Source organism: Hydra vulgaris, chromosome 03 (genome assembly GCF_038396675.1).
Source record: "Hydra vulgaris chromosome 03, alternate assembly HydraT2T_AEP".
NCBI classification, from domain to species: Eukaryota; Metazoa; Cnidaria; class Hydrozoa; order Anthoathecata; family Hydridae; genus Hydra; species Hydra vulgaris.
In genome coordinates, this window is record NC_088922.1 from 60,157,049 (window position 1) to 60,168,976 (window position 11,928).

An 11,928-nucleotide genomic window follows, 5' to 3' on the forward strand; every position below is an offset into this window, starting at 1 on the left:
GTACTCTAACAATTAAAATAATACTTGATTCTCTGGGTTTTTTTGTTAAATATATCAATTTTAGTTTCTTATATCTGTTTTCGGATCATTAAAAATAAAGTCATTTAAATTGAAGACATCTTAGCTCTGGAACAATAAGATGATTTAAGTTTTAAACTTGGTTTTGATTTTTGGCTTTGATTTGTAATTGTATAGCAGGTTATTTCTTTGTCAAGATGTACGAAAAACAATATCAAGATTTTATCTGATGATATTGAAATTTTTGCAACAGTTTATATCCTAGCAACAGTTTATTTCCTAGGAATGCAAGCAGTATTATTATCAGCAATACATTTTCTCATTAGCTGTGATACCGCTTCACAATTTTTGTAAATTGTGAAGTGGTATCACAGTGTAAATTTAAAGTTGTAAAAGCTCTGAGATCTGGTAATGAAGTTAAACATTTAGGTTATGAAAAACCTTCAATACAACAATGTGTAGGAGAATACACATACTTTACTAAACATTTCTACAGCTACAAAAGACACAGACTACCTCTGACAACAGAGACATTTATAATAAAATGACACTTGCAAGCTTCATTTAGAACGCAGTAACATCTTTATTACTTCTACCTTTGAATCTCTAGTAGAAATTTTTTATGGTTGCTTTTTAATTTTTTTGAAATATTTGTGACAATGAAATTTTTATATTTTGTTTTGTTTTTAAAGGTTAATTTTTTTTGAATTTTCTTAGAGGTTTTGCTTTTTCTTTGATGATATTAAAAGTCCTTTCTTCATTTAGGGGTTATGCACATTTTTAGATTTTATGTCTTTTTTAATTTTTGAAAAAGCTTTATCATATTGTTTAGAAAAACGCAGACAAAAAAAATTTTAGGCTTCAAATGCGTCATTACAATCGTTCCGTTCCAAATTGATTTCCCGCACCAGTTTTTGAATGTGTGAAATTTATTCATTATATATAGAAACACACACACACACACACACACACACACACACACACACACACACACACACACACACACACATATATGTATATATATATATATATATATATATATATATATATATATATATATATATATATATATATATATATATATATATATACTTAAATTTAGAAAAAACAACTTTTAATGGAGCTTAAAGTTTCATGCCTTTCGGCAATCATCAGCCATAAAGAACAAAATCAAAAATAGTAGAATGGTAGAACAAAAATAGTAAACGGTAGAATGAGTTCTGACGTTATAGTACAAGAAGACGTAATGGAAAGCTAATCTCCGCTATCAAATAATGAAACAAGAAATTTATTTTTGTCTACGTTTAGAAACTAATTCGCCTCTTTTGTTTAGCAGATTGTTTCCTTTGTAAAATAACATTTCGAGTTTCTCGTTTAAACAAAGCTTACACATTTTTGACGCAGGATTGTATGGTTTGCAGCGTTTAATAATATTCCATTTGATTGAAGATGTAAAATTGTTTTCTTTTAATTTCCATGCTTCCTTTGACAACTCAGTGTCATTTTTGTACTTTTTATTTTGAAGGATTTTAGATGGGTCGCATAACGTAGCTTAAAAGAGGTTTCGCTTATCCCAATGTATACTTTATCGTTGTATTGAGGTTTATATGAGCTTATGGTGGCTTGGTAAACGATGTTGTTAGACTAGCAATTGTTGTTCAGTGGATTTCAAAAGTGTTGTTCAAAGAGATTTTTTAATGCAATTGCAGGCTTTTTCTGATAATTTTACACCATCATATAAAATGTTATTGTTGTGTGAGTTGATAATAGATTTAATGTTTGACATGCAGGAGTAGCTTATCTTAATTGTGTTTCTGTTAAATATTTTATGTCGCTTGTGGTTTTTAGGAAAATGCTTGTCAATTAGGGTTAAAAAGAGTTGACCAATTTTAGTTGTAACATATTTACTAAATGGAAGATTGTACCAGATTATGTTTCTTTTGTGGTTATTTTTTGGAACATTTTTTATGCTTGATTTATATGCCAACTTATAAGTTTATCCCGATTGTTTTAATACGTCATTTTTTATTTTTTTTTTAACCATATCAATAAAAAGTTACAAATGCTCATCGTATATTAATAGAATTTGGTTAGGTATCACTCATATAGTTACAAACTAGTCAATGGAGTGACACCTAAAAAACATAAAAAATATAAATAGGAGAGAAAAAAAAAAAGTTTAAACAAATAATAATGATATATATAATAGTTATAGTAATAATACAAAATAATAACAGTAATAATAAAGTATCAATAATATTAAGAATAATTATAATACAATATAAATTGTATGTACATATCATAGGTAATAATTAAATATAACAATAACATAAAATGTAGCAATAATAACACAATAATAAATAAATATAAAAGAGATAAATAATAAATAAAGCAAAAATCAAACCACTTGTTCGTTAAAGAAATTATATATCAAAGGCAACTTCAGTACAGAGAGAAATTATAAAGAAATACACTCCAACAACATATTTTTAATTTGAATTCTGTTGAGCAGTAAATAATCTGTAACAAGGGGGTATTTTTTTAGACCTTTTTATTAATGCAGGAATACACTGGTTCTATTGGGAAATACATTGTTGTTTTATGGAAAACTTACCATATTTAATTGTGTTGAAAAAAGAAGAGTGTAGCTTACTATTTTCTGTATTCCTGGTGTGATGATTGTGAATTTCATTTGTTTTAATAAAAATATTTAAAAAAGAGTTTGGTAGTTTATTTTAGAGTAAGTCAAACACAAAAAAACAGGGGAATCTTAGGATTTTTAGTTCAGAAAAAATTTTTTGGATATCAGATCTCATTGGTGAAAACGTCATTATTGTAATAGATGCGTGTTGTAAACTAGCAATGCTATTAAGTAAAAAGTTAATTGTTTGACCCTAGACAATACAACAATAGCAAAGGTGAGAAGAGAAAAAAGAAGAATAAATCATTCGAAGAGTTTGGATAGGAACATAGTAACGAATTAGAGAAAGCATACTGTTTGCTTGTGTAAGTTTTTTTTTAAGATGACACAGTTGTTTATACCAAGATAGGTTTTCATCAAGATATACTCCAAGATATTTTATATATTTTGACGGAAAAAGTTTTTTTCCGTTAATTTTAATTTTAATATTATCAATAGTTTATTGAGATGAATGAAAAATGTATGTAATTTTTTATTGACATCAATGAAATACGATTACTATTTAACCAGTTACAAGAGTATTGAAGACCTTGATTAACATTTTTACAAAGAGTCGTAAGTGATTTATATATATATAAAAGATTGGCATCATCAGCATAATGATGTACCTTAGAATTTTTTAATGAACAAGATAAATCATTTATATATAGTAAAAACAATAACGGTCCAAGAACGGAACCTTGTGGAACATTATTTTTAATAACTTTATATGTGGATTCAAATCCATTAGTTGAAACAAACTGAGTGCGATCCTTAATATACGAAGAAAACCAATGATTAGCAATGCCATGTATTCCGTAGTAGTTTAACTTCTTTATTAAAATTTTGTGATCAACCGTATCAAAATCTTTTTGAAGATCTATGAATACACCGCAAGCAAAGAAACCACTATCAATTGTTTGTCAATTGAATCATTTCAGTAATGTTAAGAAGAGCATCAGAAGTGGAGTAATTTGAGCGAAACCCAAACTGTCAAAAATGAAAACAAGCAGAATTATTCAAAAAATTGTTAATACGAGAATACAAAGGTTTTTCTAAAAGTTTGCTGACATTTGATTATAATGATATTGGTCTGTAGTATTACATTCAAGTTTTGAGTCTTTTTTATGAATTGGGATAACAGAAGCAGTTTTTAATATATCAGGTAATACACCGGTGATGAATGACAGATTATATGGTTTAGAAAGTACAGGAGAGAAATCATTTGCAAGAGCTTTAAAAATAGATATTTGAATGCTGTTAGGTCCCGAAGCCTTGCTGTCATTAAGAGAATGAATAATAGATAATACTACGTTTTTGTCTGTAGGTTTTATAAATATTGATTTATAATTAGGATTTTTAAGATATTTATTAAAGTCAGTGTTGGATGAATGAATCTTTTTCTGTAATACTTCCGGAACTGAAACAACGAATGAATTAAAAGATTCCGAAATTTTAATGGGGTCATATGTCATGGAGTTGTTAGAAGATAGCAGGAAGGATATGAGTTTAACTCTCGAACTATTTTTTAAAAGATTCCTAATACAATCCTATGTAGATTTCAAATTTTTGGCATTATAAGAGAAGAACTTAGAGTAATGGTTTTTTTTACTACCACGGGTAAGAGTAACAAGTAAGTTTCTATATTTTTTATAAGATTTTTCTAGATTGAGTTTGTTATTAGGATTTTTTGTTTTAAGAAATTTGTGAAATATTTTATTTCGTATTTTAATTGAAGTCAAGATTTCTCGTGTTATCCAAGGTTTGAGACCCCTTGATAAGCAGCAATTGCTGACTTTTTTTAATGGTGCGTGTTTATCTAAAAGAAAATTGAAACTTGTGAAAAACTCTTCAAATGACTTTTATTAGTCTTACCTTTGTCGACATTGATTACATTAGTCCAGCTAATTTTTGAGAAATCACTACATAATTCCTCGCAATTTATTATTTTTAAATTCCGACGAAAAATGCAGCTTTTATGAGGATTAATTTTGGTTCTATATAATGGATGTTTTAAGAAATTGGGATAAATGATCTGACACCGTAGAAGTAAAATTACCGGTAAAAATGTTTGTAGAAGTTGCATGTCCATATATTTACAATTAATAGGGTTTTCTTCGAGGTTTACGTTATTGTCATTATTGTTATTAAGTTGATTGGAAATGAAGTCATTAAGTTCATTATAAAGATTAGACTCTCTGGTGTTTGGAAAAGTTAATTAAGTTATTAAGTTATTAAGTTTATACTTAGTATTATAAGTTAATAAGTAAAGCTATAGTAACTAAGTTAACAAACTATATAGATATATAATAATAATAATAAATAATAAAAAGTATATATAATAATAAACAATAAATAAATAAAAAATAATGAAAAATAAGCAAAACAAAGCTAGAAAAAAAGTAAAATAAGAATAATTGCATTAAAAGCGTATTATAAAATAAAGAAACTAAATTCTTCTTAAGTTTCACTAAAATCTTCTACTTTTAATATTGCTTTTTCTTCTTTCTTTTTTCTTACTTAATTCTTCTTTTTTTTCTTCATAAAGATGTGTCGATTTATTAAAAATAACTTCACTTGATGAGTTGCCTTTTAACCCTAATTGTTAATCCTAATAATAATATAAACGCCTTTAAACCCTAATTGACAAGCATTTTCCTAAAAACCACAAGCTACATAAAATATTTAACAGAAACACAATTAAGATAAGCTACTCCTGCATGCCAAACATTAAATCTATTATCAACTCACACAACAATAACATTTTATATGATGGTGTAAAATTATCAGAAAAAGCCTGCAATTGCATTAAAAAATCTCTTTGAACAACACTTTTGAAATCCACTGAACAACAATTGCTTGTCTAACAACATCGTTTACCAAGCCACCGTAAGCTCAAATAAACCTCAATACAACGATAAAGTATACGTTGGGATAAGCGAAACCTCTTTTAAGCTACGTTATGCGACCCATCTAAAATCCTTCAAAATAAAAAAGTACAAAAATGACACTGAGTTGTCTAAGGAAGTATAGGAATTAAAAGAAAACAATTTTACATCTTCAATCAAATGGAATATTAATAAACGCTGTAAACCATACAATCCAGCGTCAAAAATTTGTAAGCTTTGTTTAAACGAGAAATTCGAAATGTTATTTTACAAAGGAAACAATCTGCTAAACAAAAGAGGCGAATTAGTTTCTAAATGTAGACAAAAATAAATTTCTTGTTTCATTATTTGATAGCGGAGATTAGCTTTCCATTACGTCTTCTTGTACTATAACGTCAGAACTCATTCTACCGTTTGCTATTTTTGTTCTACCATTCTACTATTTTTGATTTTGTTCTTTATGGCTGATGATTGCCGAAAGGCATGAAACTTTAAGTTCCATTAAAAGTTGTTTTTTCTAAGTTTAAGTATAAAACGCTCTGTTTTTGAAAAAATATATATTTATAAATAATATATAATAAATTTTTAATATATATATAATAAAAATAAATATTGAGCACTCTACAACGATCAAGAGTTTAGTATTTTTAATACTAAATCATACAACAATAATACATACATCCATGCATGCATGCATGCATTCATACATACATACATACATACATACATACATACATACATACATACATACATACATACATACATACATACATACATACATACATACATACATACATACATACATACATACATACATACATACATACATACATACATACATACATACATACATACATACATACATACATACATACATACATACATACATACATACATACATACATACATACATACATACATACATATATATATATATGTATATATATATATATATATATATATATATATATATATATATATATATATATATATATATATATATATATATATATATATATATATATATATATATATATATTTATTTATTTATTTATTTATGAACATATTTTAAAGAAAAACACGATAATTTTTAATCTTGACATGTTTCGTAGTTAACATACTACATTTTCAAAAGATAAAATTGCAATTTAAAACTCTGGATAAAAATATAAAATCAAAATTTAAAGACATTACAGAGAAATATTAACAGACAAATAGAATTGTTACAAACCAATACAAATTATTATACCGTAAATAGCAAAAAAAAAAGATAAAAATAAAATTATAAGTAAGTTAAAAAAACAAAAGAAAACTAGATAGACAAATTTATATTATAATGAACAGTTTGTTTATTTAAAGATGTGTTTTCCCATTTAATAACGGGTGAGCAGTAAAATTTGAGATTTTTTTAACGGTTTTTATTTTTGAATTTTTTTATGTGAACTGATTCATTTATTGTTTCTATTTTAGAGCCCACTCTCTGTAGCTACTGTTAGCAAAGTTTTATGAAAATATTCTTACTATTTTGTAATCTACATCAAAATGAAGCGTGAAAGTTTGATTGATTGTGTGTACAGATATTATGATTTGCATTTCAAGGAAGGTAGAAAAGTTGTCGTGGATCATTTTTTTAAAGAAAATCACCCAAGAGCAAGCATTTACAGATACATTTCAATGTGGGAAAAAAACAAATCAAAACTTCATGTTGTTGGTTCTGGTCGAAAAGCTAAAATAATGACTAAAACCAATATTACCAAGTTGAAAAGCATGATTGATGGTCGTTCTGGCTTTTCCACTAACAAATTACTCGAAAGCTCAAGTGCAGCCAATCTCACGTTGTGTATACAATTCAGCAACACACAAATATTGTTTGCAGAAAAAAACAGACTATTCCAGCCCGTACTCCTGAGCAAGTGTCTAAGTTACAAACATGTTGTCGCAGATTGTGTAGAAAATTTTATGGGTGTGATTTCATAATAGATGATGAATCATCTTTTGCATTTTCTCACTCTGATAAGAACTCAAACGTTGTGTATTGGCCTAGCAATCCAAAAGCAGTTTCTTGTGGTGTGAAATACAAGTCCAAGGCAAAGTTTGAAAAAAAAATGCTTGTATAATTAGCTATTTCATCTCGAGGTATCTCAACACCCTATTTTTTTTTTCGGGCCTTGCTGTCAAACAAAATGTGTATTTGAAAGAGTGCATTATCAAAAGACTGATGCTTTTTATTAAAAACCATCATCCAGAGGGTAATTTTTTGTTTTGGCCTGACTTGGCTTCGGACCATTATGCTAAATCAGTGACAAGCTACTTGATCTCAAAAAGCATCACTTTTGTACAAAAAGCCGATAATCCTCCTGCAGTGCTTAAACTTCGTCCAGTTGAGAACTTTTGGTCAATTTTGAAGGGAATGGTTTATAAGAACAATTGGCAGGCTACTTTAGTTGATGAATTAAAACAACGGATCAAGTATTGTTTGAAGAAAGTAGATGTAAACGCTGTACAGAATATGTGTGGAGGGGTGTATCGAAAGCTTGATTTTGTAAAATGAAACTGTGAAACAAGTCTATTGCAACTTCAAAAATAAATTATTTAATTATAAATCTACGAGCTGTTTTTTATTTTATCAAAAAATATTGATCCACTGCAAAGTAAGAGCGTTTCAAAAAAAATATCTAATTTTACTGTTCACCCATTATGGAGTGCTTCTTTAATTTTCAATTTGTTTTTGTTATGAGCAGTATCCAAAATTTAAAACAATTATAGTTACTTAGATTTTTACAATTAACAAATGAAATTAAATGCTTATAAACATTAGATTGCTTGTCACTTGTAAGATGCTCATGAATCCTTGTTGTTAAGTATCTGGAGGTTTCTCCAATATAACTGGCATTATATCCAGCACAAGAAAATTTGTAAACAACATTGGATTTGAGCAACTTAGGAAGTGGATCTTTTATACCTAAACTGTTTTGTAATTTGTTGGTTGTGAAAATTAAATTAATTATAACATCTTTACAATATTCTTTAATGATTTTATTAACTTTAGATTTTGTAAAATTTGAGTAAAATCTTATAAATGGAAGCTTATAATATCTTATATTATGGTTATCAATATCATATTAGATGGCGTTGCCATGGGTTCTCCTTTAGCGCCAATTTTTGCTAATATTTTTATTGGGTTTCACGGACAAAAATGGGTTTGTAATTGCTCTTCCTCCATACCAACTTTCTATAAACGTTATGTGGATAATATTATCGCTATTTTTAATTCAGAGTTTGAAGCTCAGGAATTTTTTACATATCTTAATAAACAACATAAAAACTTAAAATTTACTATGGAAAAAGAACAAGATAATCAAATTACATTTTTATATGTTCTTATCAATAAGTCTGTTTTTAACATCAGTTTTTCTCAAAAAAACATATACTGGTCTTTTACAAAAATTTTCCAGCTTTGTTCCCTACTGTTATAAAATTAGTCTTTTACGTTGTTTAATTGATAGCACGTAAAAAAAAAAAATCAACAATACATGGCTAGGATTTGATAAGAACATAAAAAATCTATCTAATGTTTTAAAAAATAACCAATATCCACCTAAAATAATCGACACTGAAATTAAATTATTTGTTGATAAAAAGTTAAATCCATCTGTGATATTGATAACCATAATATAAGATATTATAAGCTTCCATTAATAGGATTTTACTCAAATTTTACAAAATCTAAAGTTAATAAATTCATTAAAAAATATTGTAAAGATGTTATAATTAATTTAATTTTCACAACCAACAAATTACAAAACAGTTTAGGTATAAAAGATCCACTTCCTAAGTTGCTCAAATCCAATGTTGTTTACAAATTTTCTTGTGCTGGATATAATGCCAGTTATATTGGAGAAACCTCCAGATACTTAACAACAAGGATTCATGAGCATCTTACAAGTGACAAACAATCTAATGTTTATAAGCATTTAATTTCATTTGTTAATTGTAAATATCTAAGTAACTATAATTGTTTTAAAATTTTGGATATTGCTCTTAACAAAAACAAATTGAAAATTAAAGAAACACTCCATATTTACTGGGAAAACACATCTTTAAATAAACAAACTGTACATTATAATATAAGTTTGTCTGTCTAGTTTTCTTTTTCTTTTTTAATTTACATATAATTTGTATTATTATTTTTTTTTTTTTTGCTATTTACGGTAACATAATTTGTATTATAACTTTTATTGGTTTGTAACAATTTAATTTGTCTGTTAAAATTTTTCTGTAATGTCTTCAAATTTTAATTTTATATTTATATCCAGAATTTTAAATTGTAATTTTATCTTTTGAAAATGTAGTATGTTAACTACGAAACATGTCAAGAATAAAAATTATCGTGTTTTTCTTTAAAATATGTTCAAATTTATTGCTATTACGTTGCTCAAGAAATATATGTAAATATATTTAATAAAACTTTCTTATTATTTCGTTGTTTCTCCTCTCCTACTTGCGTAGTTAAAAATAAGATGAAAAGTTTATAAATCATAGACACGTTTTCTGTTAACGATAGTTTTTTTGATGATTTATCCAAGTTCTGTATCATGTACATTCATTTATTTGATTGGTAATTGATTTTTTATTTGATTGCCTAACTTGCCCCACACAGATGCTCAATTTACCCGGTTGGAGCAGGTTGAGCAGGTTGAGCAGCTTGGTAAACTTTAGGCAATACCTTTTTAAGCAAATCAAAAAATATTCTTTTTTTATAAACAAATTTTAGCAGGTTAAATTATAGTTCAATGTGTGGCAAAAAATATTCTTTTTTTATAAACAAATTTTAGCAGGTTAAATTATAGGTCAATGTGTGGCAAAACCATTGAAAAGAACTTTGAAATTTTGAATTTGAAAAAATGGCAAGAATCGCTCAATATATTAATAAGCCAGAAATTATATAAATTTGATAATAATTTTGCAATAAAATATCACATTTGATATTTAAATATCGCTTTAAATACTTTTCATTAAACAAAAAAAATTTTGAAAATGAAAAGTATTCAAAGCTGAATTTTGAAAAAGAATGGAACTTGTCTTTTACCAACCAAAATTAGGTAAAATAGGTGCATAAAATGATGGTAACACAGCAAACAATATGAATAATATTTCAGCAATATGATGCCTCAAACAAAACAATTTTTCAGCAATATGATGTCTCAGCTAACATATTAAACTTGAATGTAGATCTTATGAAAAGGCTTTATATTATTCTGGTCACAATATCATGTAGTTATGACATTAACTCGTCAAAAAACAGAACATTCTGGTTGTGTTTTCTGAAAAGGCTCAAGAGAATACCAATAAGGTTTTTAAGATCTTTCATAAAAATTTTACAAGAAAATGCATTCTTAAATAAAAAATTTAGACCTTTCCATCGTCTTTTATGTTCATCTGGCCCTTTAATTTGCACATTACGAAAGAAGATACATAACAAAAAAAAATCTACCGTCTGGAATTGAACTTTGAAAAAATTGAAGCAAATGCCATCAACTGTATACTTTACGTAAAATATAAATTTAAATAATATTCTTATTGTTAACTTGGGTGATAACATTAACAGCAACTTATAAAGGAGACAGAAATGCTATCATGTTATTAGGATTAGTCAAATTATTTTACAATAGCAACGTTATTTGGGCATATTTATACTTATAGTTTATTTAATTACAAATATCAATTAAAGATTTTGGCAAATTAAGGTACTCGTATAAGCATTACTACTTTTTATGTTAAAGGTATCCCTCGCTGTCACCTTTTATTCGTGCACATTGCGCAAAGAAATTACTTTCAATATGAACCATTAACCTAAGTAACGAATTCTTATAGAACTACCGACAATTCATAAAAAATATCTTATAAAACTTCGACATTTTTTAAGTTAAATTGTTTATCAAATACCATTCAAATAGTATTCAAAGAATATATTTAAATAGTTTAAATCTAATTCTCTTACAAAAATATATTCTTACTTTTCTTTTTAAATTTGAAGCATATTTAATTACTTTCACATACTTTTTTCGTCTAGACACTTTTTTAGTACCTGTTTAAATTAACTGATTGATTTTAACTAGTGATTAATAATTACATGCTTTTGGTTTATAAATAAGAATTAGCAATATAATCGCACCAAAGAAAGTTTTATGTTGAATATAGTTGTTGCTTAAATATCTTATTATTCTATAAAAAAAAATTAAAATGAACTATAAAAATATAAATTTTAAAGAATTATTATTGAAAATGATAAATTTAAAATAATGATCAATGAAAGTAATAACCTTATTAATATTAAATTAA